This window comes from Lissotriton helveticus, chromosome 10, assembly GCF_964261635.1.
Source record: "Lissotriton helveticus chromosome 10, aLisHel1.1, whole genome shotgun sequence".
NCBI lineage: Eukaryota > Metazoa > Chordata > Amphibia > Caudata > Salamandridae > Lissotriton > Lissotriton helveticus.
The window spans coordinates 244516574-244529347 of NC_136071.1; the positions used below are offsets into that span (position 1 = coordinate 244516574).

At 49.4% G+C, this 12774-nt stretch overlaps 1 protein-coding gene across 4 annotated transcripts in view; it reads left to right on the forward strand.

Annotated features, from left to right (window-relative positions):
• MAP2K3 (mitogen-activated protein kinase kinase 3) overlaps positions 1-12774 on the forward strand; it is a 470125-nt gene that overhangs the window by 317408 nt on the left and 139943 nt on the right. The gene's annotated exons all lie outside the window — the stretch shown is intronic.

Genomic DNA, 12774 nt, shown 5'->3' on the forward strand with positions numbered 1-12774 from the left:
CCACAATTGGACTTTAATTACTACCATTAGGCACAGGATGCCCACAATATGTCAAGAATTAACACTATACTCTCAGATTCACCATTTGGCTATGGATGACCACAGTAGACATAGAATTGCCACCATTTTGCCAGGGTCATTAGGCCAGCACTGCGCAGCCTTGTGCTGTGGGTGTCCACAATAAAGCAAAAATTACAGTTGTACTGCGAGGGCAGCTATTATACCATTGGTGGGCACCACTGTGCTGTAAATGTTCACATGTTAAGAATGGCCGTCATCCAATAAGGTCTAGTATTGTACCAGTGCAAGATATCATGGACGCCCTCAAAACACCAGAAATTACCAGCATTATTCCTGCATTGTGTTACAGATGCCCTGAAATTGCCAGGAATTACCACCATTGTGCTATGGCCAACATTTTTACCAGTGGGGACATCATAAAATGGATGCCCACTAGTATAAAAACAAAAAAATATTATTTAATATTTTTAAATAATATTCATCTTTAGTGGAAAGACCGTTTTCTCTAAACTCAATACATTCTGTATAGATGCAGAAATCATGTTTTTGCCCAAAAACATTTTATGCATTGTTTTGGAATGTTTAGGGCAGAATGTATATCAACTAGTAAACCATACGTTTTTTTACCAGATGTGCCTCACGCATACTCTATATTTGTACAGTTGCCTACAGCACATTTTTTGAATCGGCTGGTGCATTTCCTATACATTAGCGGCTGGTGGGGAACGGTGGCGGGGCGCAGGGGTCGTGGGGATAGACATAAAGAAACTTACCTACTCGTTGCGCCGGTCACCAGCCGCCACCTTTCCTCCACAAGGGAACCAAGCACCCAGGCTCCCAGCCACTCACAGCGCTGCAAAGCAGCATTGTGATTGGTCTGAGTGCTTTGGTTCGGTGCTCAGACAGGGAATGGGAGCCTGGGCATGTTCTTCATCCAGGTTGTAATGCAGCCTGGGTGGAGAACATGCCAAGTTCGAAAGTTTGCATATAGGTGTAGACAGACCTAGAGGGCTGGCCAAACCTACATGCACACTTAAGGTGCCACCACCATTCATCCCTGTGATGCGTGTAGCCCAGCCTCGCCGCTTCAACTGCAAGCTCAATTAAAAAAATAAAATGATAACCGAGAGTTATCATTTTTTTTTGTATTGAGCTTTCAGTTGTAGCAGTGGGGCAACGCTTCTCTGCCTTAGCGGAGGAGCCGCCGCTGTTCCTATAGTATTGAGAGACAGCGGCTTCCACCCACCCAGTGAGTGCATATCAAAGAAAACACACATATCCAGTTCCGCCCATAACCTCCTGACCTGGGAGATCAGCCAGTGTATGTCCCCTCTATAATAGGGATGCATGAAGTAGATCCCATATGCTTTTAGGTCTCAAATTGTTTGGTAGTGGTTTTGATTGAACATTACTTTAGATCATGCTGCTTACCCTGCACTCGATGGTAGAGATAGGGTCCTGTCCCCAGTGCATGCGACTTGTCTTTTGGGTAGGACTAAGGCTATTTTTCTATATTTCCTAACCTTTTTTGGTATTTCATGTCTGAAGCTCAATAGTGCCATCAATGGAGAATGTTTTATCTCTAGGGCTGTCCTATCCAATAGATTACTGAATATGGCTATCCCGTTATGACTCCAGCTGGACAGTGCCAATGCAGGTGCATAAAGTCTATGAATGTGTGTCCTACACCCTCTCCCCTCACCCCCATTGTTGGCAGATGGCATCTTGTCACAAACCCCTATCCGTAAAATGTTTTAGGCGTGGGATAGACCAGTCTAGGAATTTGTAATGTACTGTCCTCTGTATGCTGTTCGCTGATTTCTGTAGTAGGGGATCTCTGTGTATAGTCATAATCTAGTGAATAGTCCCGCCCATGTGCGAGGACCCCGGCAATCAAAAATAATCTCTTATGTTGTCCAAAAATTGCAGAACTGCAAAGACACTTAAGAGAAAATTTAAAGACAAATAATGCAGCCTATATCCACAGGCTACACTGTCCAGTACTTCAACTAGAAAATTCCACCAAAAATCCACAAACAGCAAAGCCTGTCCAGATTTTCCTTGCTTTTACTGCAAAACCTCTCAGAAATGATAGAGAGGAAGGCATGGACAGACAAGCCCCATAGGCTGCCATTATGTGGCTTAAATAGGATACTGTGCCTTTAAGAGAACTTTCCAGAACTTTCTCCCAGTATCCCAGAATGCATAGCAGGTCCAACTTACTTCCAGTTCTTTTTTCCGGCTCCTGCTTACAGGACCCTGTGCATTGAGCTCTCCCTTTTTCAAGGGTTTATTGGATTTTTTTTGCACTTTTTGGATTTAAAAGTGTTCTCATTTGATTCTTGGTGTTTCCTTTTCACTTCTGTGTGTTTGTTCAGGCTTTTAGGGATCTAAAATGCCTGCTTTATTCGACAAGTGTCCAGCATGTGGAAGGAAGAAGGCCAAGACTGATCCACACGACGTCTGCATTCTTTGCCTGCCTGAGGAACATGTCCCTGAAGATTGTGACATCTGCCAGGCCTTTTCTGCAAGGACCCTGAGGGAAAGGCAGAAGATTAGGCTCCAAGGCCTGGAAGAGAGGCGACTGCAGGCTGCAGGTGGGTCTGGGCAGGCTGGGAAGGCTCCCTCTGCCCCTGCTGAGGCCTCGGGGGGGCTCCCCAGAGACAGGAAGACCAGCAAAAGGTCCCGGTCTCCGTCGACGTCGATAGCATCGACGACGACGTCGAGAGGGCTGACGACGGTGTGTTCCCCTTCTCCCCGGGGCTCCGGGTCGAGACAGCGTGGAAGATCGACGTCGAGAGGCCTGGCTAGGCCGCCGTCGAAGTCACCGTCGACGAAGTCGAGGCATCGCCGTCGACGAAGACACCGGCGCTCGCCGTCGAAGCGACACCGCCGGTCGCCGTCGACCAGTTCGACGTCGAGGGGATCCTTGGCGTCGAGGACCGTGAGGAAACGGTCATCGAGGACAAAGAGTCGACGCTCGCCGTCGAGGTCTGACCGCTCGTCGTCGAGGGGGCGACGATCGTCGTTGAGGAAGAAACACTCGACGTCAGATTCGCCGGACACGAGGGTGTCACCGGTCGACGATCTGGTGTCCTTCCAGGACGTGCTGTTACGGGGTGCGGCGAAATTGGGCATTACTTTGACGGTGCCCACTCCAAAGACTTCGGTCATCTTCGAGACGCTCCATCAGAAGCATTTGTCTCGGCCGTTACTACCACTGGTGCCGGGCCTGGAAGAACCGGCCCTGGATCTTTTCCTCACTCCGGCGGTGACTAAGGCGGCACCTTCCAGACTGCAGAAGAAGTACCGGGCTCCGGACTCGGACCCGGCCTTTCTAAGGCTGGAGCCCCCTCCAGACTCGGTGATTGTGACGGCGGCGCGCATACAGCATGCCACCACGCCTTCCTCCACAGTTCCGAGAGATAAGGAATCTAGGTGGTTAGATTCACCTGGGAGGAGAGTTTGTGGGACCTCGGCGACCTCCATGAAGGCAGCTAGTGCCACTGCCTTGCTGGGTCGGTATGACAGAGCCCTCTGGGAATACCTTCAACAATTCGTGGAGCTCCTTCCGTGGGACAAGTGGGAAGACTTCCAGGAGGTGCTTAACGAAGGAATGTTGGTGGCGAATCAAGTCATCAGCGCTGCAGCCGACTCTTCTCTTCTGGCGACGCATGGTTTCTGCCACGGAATAAACCAGCGACGACATGCATGGCTCCGCCTTACGTCTCTGAAACCGGACGCTCAGCAGAGGGTTGCCAATCTGCCATTCTCTGGTGAAACCCTGTTCGGGAAGCACGCTGATGATGAAATGGCCCGCATGAAGGCGGAAGCTGAAACGCTCACAGCGGTGGGTTTGGAGAAACCCAAGGAGACCAAGAAGACGTACCGTCCGTTCCAACGCCGGTTCGGTGGTCAAGGCAGAGGGCGTGGCCAGTCTTCTGGACAACAGCAGCAACAACAACAGCAGCAGTTCAGGAGACCATTCCAGAAGCGCCAGAGAGGCAGAGGCGGCCATCGGTCGGCACCAGCGACTAAGGGCCAGGCCGGGTCTAGGCCCTGAGCACTTACTTCCCCTACAACTGTTACCCGCTCCGGTGGGGGGAAGCATCCAATCTTTTCTGGCAGAGTGGAGAAAAATTACTCAGGACAAGTGGGTGCTGAATATTGTTTGCAATGGATACAGTCTTCGATTCACCAGCCCGCCTCCATCGATTCCTCCGGTCGGCTCACAGTATCAACTGCGAGAGCTCCAGGCGGAGACCGATTATCCTGTTAAGGAAAAGGGCGATAGAAGACGTACCTCTGTCTCAAAGGGGAAGAGGTCTGTACTCCAGGTTCTTTCTGGTTCGAAAAAAGGACAAGAACGAGTTCAGGCCCATTCTGGATTTGCGGCAAGCAAACAAATGGATTCGCAGAGAAAAGTTTCGCATGCTGTCGTTGCATCAGATTTATCCTCAGCTGCAACGGGGAGACTGGCTGTGTGCCATAGACCTCCAGGATGCGTACTTCCATGTGCCCATTACACACAAACACAGGAAGTTCCTGCGGTTCCAAGTCGGCGCCAATCACTATCAATACACAGTACTGCCATTCGGACTGAAGTCTGCGCCGAGGACATTCTCAAAGTGCATGGCAGTGGTAGCCGCACACCTAAGGAAGAACAAGGTGTTTGTCTACCCGTACCTGGACGACTGGTTGATCAAGGCCTCCTCCTTCACGGAAGCGCAAGCACACTTCCAGAAGACGTGCGTTTTAATGAACAAGCTGGGGTTGCACATCAACATGTCCAAGTCTGTCCCGACTCCGGTCCAGTGCATTCAGTACTTGGGGGCCTTCATTGATACGCTGTCGGCAAGCGTGTCTCCTTCGGAAGAGCGACGGTTATCACTGCTTCGGAAGGCTCAGGCTCTTATGGCCTCTCCGCCCACGACAGTGAGGACGGTGTCTTCTCTACTGGGATCGATGGCCTCTTGCATCTTCCTGACGCCGCATGCGCGGCTGCACATGAGACCTCTGCAGGAGTGCTTGGAGGATCAGTGGGATCAGAGGAGAGGATCTTGGGACAACAAGATACGACTGTCTCTGCATGCTATTCAGTCTCTGAAGTGGTGGTGTTCGGCGGAGAATCTCCTCAGAGGGGTTCCCTTCCACAAGGACATTCCCAAGCAGACTATCGTGACGGATGCTTCTCTCCAGGGATGGGGAGCGCACTCCGGAGACCTACAGATTCAAGGGACGTGGTCCCCGATGGAGTCCACTTACCACATCAATTTCCTGGAACTCAGAGCTGTTCACTTGGCACTGAAGGCCTTTCACCCGTCCCTCCAGACCGACTCTCTGCTTGTACAGACGGACAATACGACCACGATGTATTACCTCAACAAGCAGGGGGGCTCGAGATCGCGCATCCTGTCGCAGGAGGCGCAGGCGATCTGGCACTGGCTTCTGGCTCGAGGACTGACGATAACGGCTACCCATCTGCCAGGTGTGCAGAATGTTCAGGCAGACGCCCTGAGCAGACTGATTCAGGAAAACCACGAATGGGTCATAAACGACGAAGGGCTAGGAGAAGTCTTCGCAAGGTGGGGGACTCCAGACGTAGATCTGTTCGCCACCGCCGAAAACAGCAAATGCCGAGACTTCACCTCCAGGTACTACCAGCCGGGGACGCTGGGGAACGCGTTATGGATCAACTGGTCGAACAGCTTTCTGTACGCTTTTCCACCCATTCCCCTGATTCCAACGGTTCTCATCAAGCTGTCTCAGTCCAGGGCGCGGATGATATTGATTGCCCCGGAATGGCCCAGACAGTGGTGGTTCACGGACCTGCTTCACCGGTCTCTCCTTCCTCACATGCGGCTGCCATGCAGGCCGGACCTTCTCACGAAGTTCGGGGGGGCTGATGTTGCACCCCAACCTCTCGTCTTTGAGTTTGGCAGCATGGCTCCTGAAATAGTGCAATATGGCCATTTGAATCTTCCTGCAGATTGTATGGACATACTGAAGGAGTCTAAGAGACCTTCCACTAGGACTTCTTATGCGTACAAGTGGATGAGGTTTTGTATCTGGTGCAAGTCCAAGAGCTATGACCCGACGACATGTAAGCAAGATGTCATCCTTCCTTATCTTCTTCAGTTGGCGCAGTCTGGCATTAATGTTCATTCGATTAAGGTTCATCTTGCTGCTTTGACTGCCTACAGGAAATGCCCTTCACAGACTTCCTTCTTCCAGATCCCTGTGATCAAAGACTTTTTGGAAGGCTTGAAGAAAGTGTTCCCTCCTGTCAGGCTTCCTTCGCCTTCATGGGAATTGAATGTGGTGCTGTCCAGATTGATGAAGGAACCGTTTGAACCTATTCATAAGGCTTCGTTGCAGCACCTGTCCTGGAAGGCGGCGTTCCTCGTGGCCATTACATCGGCCCGCAGGGTGAGTGAAATTCAGGCGTTGTGTTGCCAAGAACCTTATACTGTATTTCATGCTGCTAAGGTTGTTATGCGTACTGACCCAAAATTTCTTCCCAAGGTTATTTCTGATTTTCATGTTAACCAGACCACAACTTTGCCTACGTTTTTTCAGAATCCTTCGTCTCCAGCGGAAAGGTCGTTACATTCCCTGGATGTTAGGAGGGTATTGAAATTTTATCTGGATAAGACCAAAGATATTCGTAGGTCTGACCAATTGTTTATCAATTATGGATCAGTCAGGACGGGTCTTGCGACCTCTAAGCAGTCTATCTCTAGGTGGATTGTGTCCTGCATACAGCTATGTTACCAAAAAGCTAATAAGACCGTAGGAGGTAAGCCTAAGGCTCATTCCACCAGGGGCAAAGCTGCCACGACAGCCTTGCTCCGTAATGTTCCGATTGCAGAAATCTGCAAGGCGGCCACTTGGAAGTCGGTTCATACCTTTGCTAAGCATTACTGCCTGGACACTGATGCCAGGGCAGACGCTCAGGTTGGACCGGCTTCGCTGCGGAATCTGTTCGCACAATAGTGGTGTTAATTCTCTTTTCTCCACCGCCGCTTTGGTGTGGGGATGGGCTTGCCATTCTATTCACTAGATTATGACTATACACAGAGATCCCCTACTACAGAAGGAGTAGTTTCTGTCCTGTAACTCCAGTTCTGTAGTAGGGGTATCTCTGTTATAGTCATAAGCGCCCTCCCGCCTCCCCGGTGGAGAGAAATGTTCCTTTAAGGAATGCGACAGGTCTGGCGTGTTACACCTTCAAAAAGAACTGAAAGTAAGTTGGACCTGCTATGCATTCTGGGATACTGGGAGAAAGTTCTGGAAGGTTCTCTTAAAGGCACAGTATCCTATTTAAGCCACATAATGGCAGCCTATGGAGCTTGTCTGTCCATGCCTTCCTCTCTATCATTTCTGAGAGGTTTGCAGTAAAAGCAAGGGAAATCTGGACAGGCTTTGCTGTTTGTGGATTTTTGGTGGAATTTTCTAGTTGAAGTACTGGACAGTGTAGCCTGTGGATATAGGCTGCATTATTTGTCTTTAAATTTTCTCTTAAGTGTCTTTGCAGTTCTGCAATTTTTTGACAATTTAAGAGATTATTTTTGATTGCCGGGGTCCTCGCACATGAGCGGGACTATTCACTAGATTATGACTATAACAGAGATACCCCTACTACAGAACTGGAGTTACAGGACAGAAACTACTCCATCTCCCTGGTCTGCTTTCCGCCAACTTTTTCAGTGATCATCAGTCTGTGCGCCTAGGTCCCCTCCCAGCTTCTTCTGACTCCCAATGGACATCACAGCTCAATGGTTTAACATTTTCTATAGTCAACACTGTGGGATGCATCTTCGGAAGGGCAGATAGATATAGGCTTGTGCTAGGAGCTCTTGTGGGAATGTAGTGAATGCATTTGTGCTACTGGTGGAGCAAATGTTTCTAGCAATATATATTGTCATTCCGAAAACACGTCATCCAATTTGTGCCATTCTGATGGACCTGGAGATTCCTCACCTTTAAAATAACGCTAGGCACCAGACTTAATCTGGAAAATCTTTCAGCATTGCCCTTGTCCACCGGTAGGTGTTGTCGTGTGGTTCTACAGCAACCTCGGTTTGCCCCATAAGTGACGTCTGGAGCCACATGTAAGTAACACCCAAGCTCACTGACGTCAGTTCCTTTCTTTCTGTATCTTCATATGTGCATCGGAGGCTAGCTCCTACTTTTTGTCTTCAGTGAATAGTTTTTTTTTCCCTCTGAAAACATGTTTTTTTCCAGTGTTTGAAGAAACATGTCCCCTCCTAAAACCACATTTTTAATTCTTGTGTGGACTGTCTCAAGCAGATGTCTGTTATAACCCCATGAGGTGTATCCGGTGTTAGATTTCAGTCCACAACTCTAAGTTATGTGAGGAGTATGACTTTAGGTATCCTAAGGCACTGCGCAATTGTGAAGTCAAGCTTCACATTGCTGAATTCCCTAAGCCCTGTTCGAAATCATGGCTGTAGATCAGTTACCATTCTCAGGACTGCTTCCGCAACAAATGTTCACCATGGTCTAAGTCTTTGGGTAAGTTGAAGTGTAAGAAGAGATGTAAGTAAGAAGACCGAGCAGGACTCCTCTCATTTTTGCCACTTTCCCTCTGAGAGGTTCGGAGGACATCAAGGTGCTCTTCTATCTTGGTTCTGGTCACCTGCCCAGGTGCTGATTCTGCAGCTGCTTATCATGCACCTCAAATTCTAGGGGCAGTTGGTGACATTGCAATAGATTGAGGTTTTCAAGAATGCAATCTTGCCCATCTTTGGTCCCCAGCCGACTACCTCTGGCACACCTTGGTCTCAGATCCGTTGTGGCCTCCTGTTGGGTTATCACTGGTTAATCCATCTTCTGGACACTCGTACCACTTGAACTCATTTGGGTTTTCCTCTGACATCTCGGGCTAATTCCTCTTCAGGTACTGTGAGAATTTGGCCTGGTATATGCTGTCCACTAATAAAAGTGGGCGCACCTTGCACCAGTCCAAACAACCCTTATGATGTATGAGGTCAAAGATAACCTTTAGAAAGCTATCCTAGTGGGAGCTGTGGAGAGCAGCCTTCAGGCTTAATCTTGAAGGATTGTAAAGCAGCTTGTTGTACCAGAATAGCACCTTTAGTATTAACTAAATGAAAGGAGAACTACACAGTAACTATACAAATATGTATTTATGTATATAACACTCTCTAGTATCTTCTACACGAGGATACAACACAAAGCACACAATACTTTAAGAAAGAAACAGTTGTAAGTAGCACAGTACACACTCGGCTCCAGGGGAGACCATACCATATACTAAAGTAATGGTATAAGAACCACGACTGGAGTTGAGACAGTGTCTAGAACACGTAGAATCTCTGGGACCCCGAGGAACGACCCAAGGTGAGTAAACCGGGACCCCAAGGAGGACGGGTGCAATATGGAAACACGACTGACCGCGTGCTCTGTACAATTCTATGGAGAAGTCACGGGTACAGCTTTATAGGTTAGGGACCCTGCTCGGTGGACTTAGAGGAAAACCCTTTGGAACTTAGGAGGTTGGAGAGCCACCCCATCCGTGGATACCGGAGTACCCGAGTTACCTAGCCAAGGAGAGCCGGATGCATAGGTCTGGCATGGTGTCGGAAACCACTGTTGTTTTCAATGGAGGGTTGCAAAGAAGAGCTGGTGCCGGGAAGGTAGAAAGTGTCCATTGGAATCCAAGGGTGGATTCGTGATGAAAGGAACCTGAAAGCAGAGGGGACTGAGTCTGGGTCACTTCAGGGTGACCAGGTGCTCATGGAACGAATGGCCACCGATGTCGGGTGCTTCAGGTGCGAAGAAGGGATGTTTGACTCTGCAGCCACGAGGACCAGGAGACGACGACCAGGAGCCAGATGCGAGCTGTCCCACGAAGGATATAGAGTGCTGAGGGGTCGGTGTCCCTCTGGAGCACCAACACAGGAATGTCAAGCAGGTTACGGTGTGTACCAGCACGGTCCAGGGGACTCACCTAGCAATGGGGAGTCAGGGCACGTCTGAAGCAACCAGGAAAGCCCAACATAATTCAAGATGACCCTCAGGAGGACCCATAGGCCGAATGACTAAGAGTCGTGAGGGGACCTCGAGCAAGATCACAAAGTACCAGCTCACGGAGCACTCGCTACGAGGAGGGCGGAATTCTTTGGTGCAAATACGGCTCAGCGTCAGGACTACATGGAGTCCAATGCACAAGCTCTGGAATCACCAACAAGCATATGCACTTGCAAACGTACGCGGTGCACAGGGTTTCGGGTTAGGTGGTCCCCATGAGGGGTACTGGCCTCTAACTCTGTGAGAGGGCAGCTTGACCTCCAGGAACTTTGGAGCCCACCTCCTGTGTTGCTGGAACCTTCGTAGTCCGCAGGAGCTCTGAATCAGCTGACCGGTCAGTTGAGTTACAGTGCCTGCAACTGCAGGGGAGTGACTCCTTCACCTCAAAGGAGATTCTTCAGTTGTCAGGTTCTGCACAGAGCCTGTATGGTGCAAGGGCACAGACGAAGCTATGGACAGAGAGGGAGACTAAGTCAGGCCTTGTCGAAGTCCAGACTGTCCAGTCGGTTGAAGGTCAGTGGTTTCTAGTTCCAAATTCTTGTCTACATAAAATATAAGGTTAAGTACCCACGGGAGAGGGTTGGACAGATTCAGGGGAACCTCCTAGGGGAGGGTCTGGACAATGGGGAGGATACTCCCATGTTCTTTGTCCAGTTTCACTCCAGAGCAGGAGCCAATGGCTCCCAGAACTGGTTTGAGCTGGACTTTGCACAGGAACACCAATTGTACCCCTCGTGCAGACTTCCAGGCACTTTGGAAGTGCACTCACCCAGCCCCAATACACTAAATCCTGTCTGGGAGGTGGACAAACCTCCCTGTGACAGGATGCCTATTGTCCTGCCTTCTTCTGCTCGAGCTTGGCTCAGCAGCAGGAGGGCAGAAATGTGTCTCTGGTCTGCAGCAACCATTTTGTGTTGCCCGGGTTGAGAAGGCTGGCAAAGGAAAGAACAGTGACCCCACGAAGCTTGCTTCAGAAGGGTGAATTCTACCCACCACACCGGTTACCTGTTACCGGTGTGGAGGTATGATTCCAAGGTGTTCGATACCAAACACGACATGTTTTGTTGCAGCCGTTTTCGAGCTAGCATTTACAGCGAGGTTATAATGCACCTCCACCTATATGTCTGGCTGAGTCACAGGCAACCCGGGAGAATGGTCTCCTGAAGCCTGCAGAGGGGCTATGCTCATGCAGGGGCACCCTCTCATGTAAAACCCAGCACCCTGCCTTCAGGATTGTTCCAGCCTGCAGTAGGGGTGACTTATACGTTTTAAGTGTAGTGACATATAGATGTAGTAAACCTATTTCTAAAGTAACCAGTTTACACAGTCTGCAATGGCAGACCTGTAGTTCCATTTTGCATTGCCTTTTATGGGTGGCATAATGCATGCTTCAGCCCATGGGAGGCCTCTGGGGTACCTATGCCCTGGGTACATGGGTACCATATACTAAGGACTGACAAGGGTACCCCAGAATCCAATCTGGAGTGTACCTAGTACATGCATAACGTTTTAGGGAGAAAGCAGATAGACTGGGGTCCTGATTAGCAGGATCCCAGTCAGACTAGTCAAAACAGTGTAACATCAAGAAAAAAGTGGGGGTAACCATAAGAAGCAGATCCTACTTTCCTACAGGTACCACAGTCCATGCCAATTCCTGACTCATCCACACTGGTCCTGAAGCTGTTCCTATTGTCCTGTTCAACTCTGAACCAAATCAGTCTCGGTCAAAGGCACGTAGTGGAATAGTTTTGATGCGACTGGTCCCAGTTCTCTCTCATTCAGACAAAACGGTATCTCTGCTTAAGAGCGACCCTTCAGCGCTCCAACAACCATTTGGATCAGATTCAGAGCAAATTCAGATAGTCTTTGGAGAAGATGGAGGGATGAATTTCCCCACAATATGGTGATGACATTTCTTGTTTGAACCTACAAGAGGCCAAGTGGGATTGGACACTTCCCCTGACACAGAGGTGGGTTCTTCTGCTCGTCCTGCAACATAAGAGTCAGCCTAATTTACTGTGGTCAACAGATGAGCAGGTGAAGTCCTGAACTTAGAGTTGTCGTCTGCTGAAGTGAAAACTAATGGCCTCACTGAAGTTTTGCAGTCTGGGTAGACTTCACGTGAGCATTAACTGCCATGAAACTAAGCCCTGAATTACACTCTCATGGGAACCAGAGCTAAACCTTGTTCCTGTACACTTGTACATAGACGGGTAGTACAATACCACAGACCTTCCCTGGGTGGTTCTCCTTTTTCCACACAACAATGTACTCCTGAGTATGGTGGTTCAGGCGTCCACTAGCATGATTAACCGAAACAGTTTCCCTATGATCCTCCGGGAAACAAAGATGAGTAATTCGGGAAGTGCATGTTGTCATCTGCTTGCGTTGACCTTAGATCAGTCAACTCCAGCTGTTTGCTGGATAGATACTCCCAAGCTTTCTGTGGTATGGTGTTGTAGACCTTGCCAGCAATCCCAGGGGAATTCTGCCCAACAGAGCACAGACCATTTAGAATGGCCCGAACATGCCCAGATATGTCAAACGGTCTGGCCTGGACTACTTTTTGGGCAGATCAGTCGGGACTATCATGGTGCTGGCGCTCGACGGATGTAGGAGATCCACAGGCTCTCTGTTTAAATCCAGGGATCACTCATGGATATACCTTTTGACAGG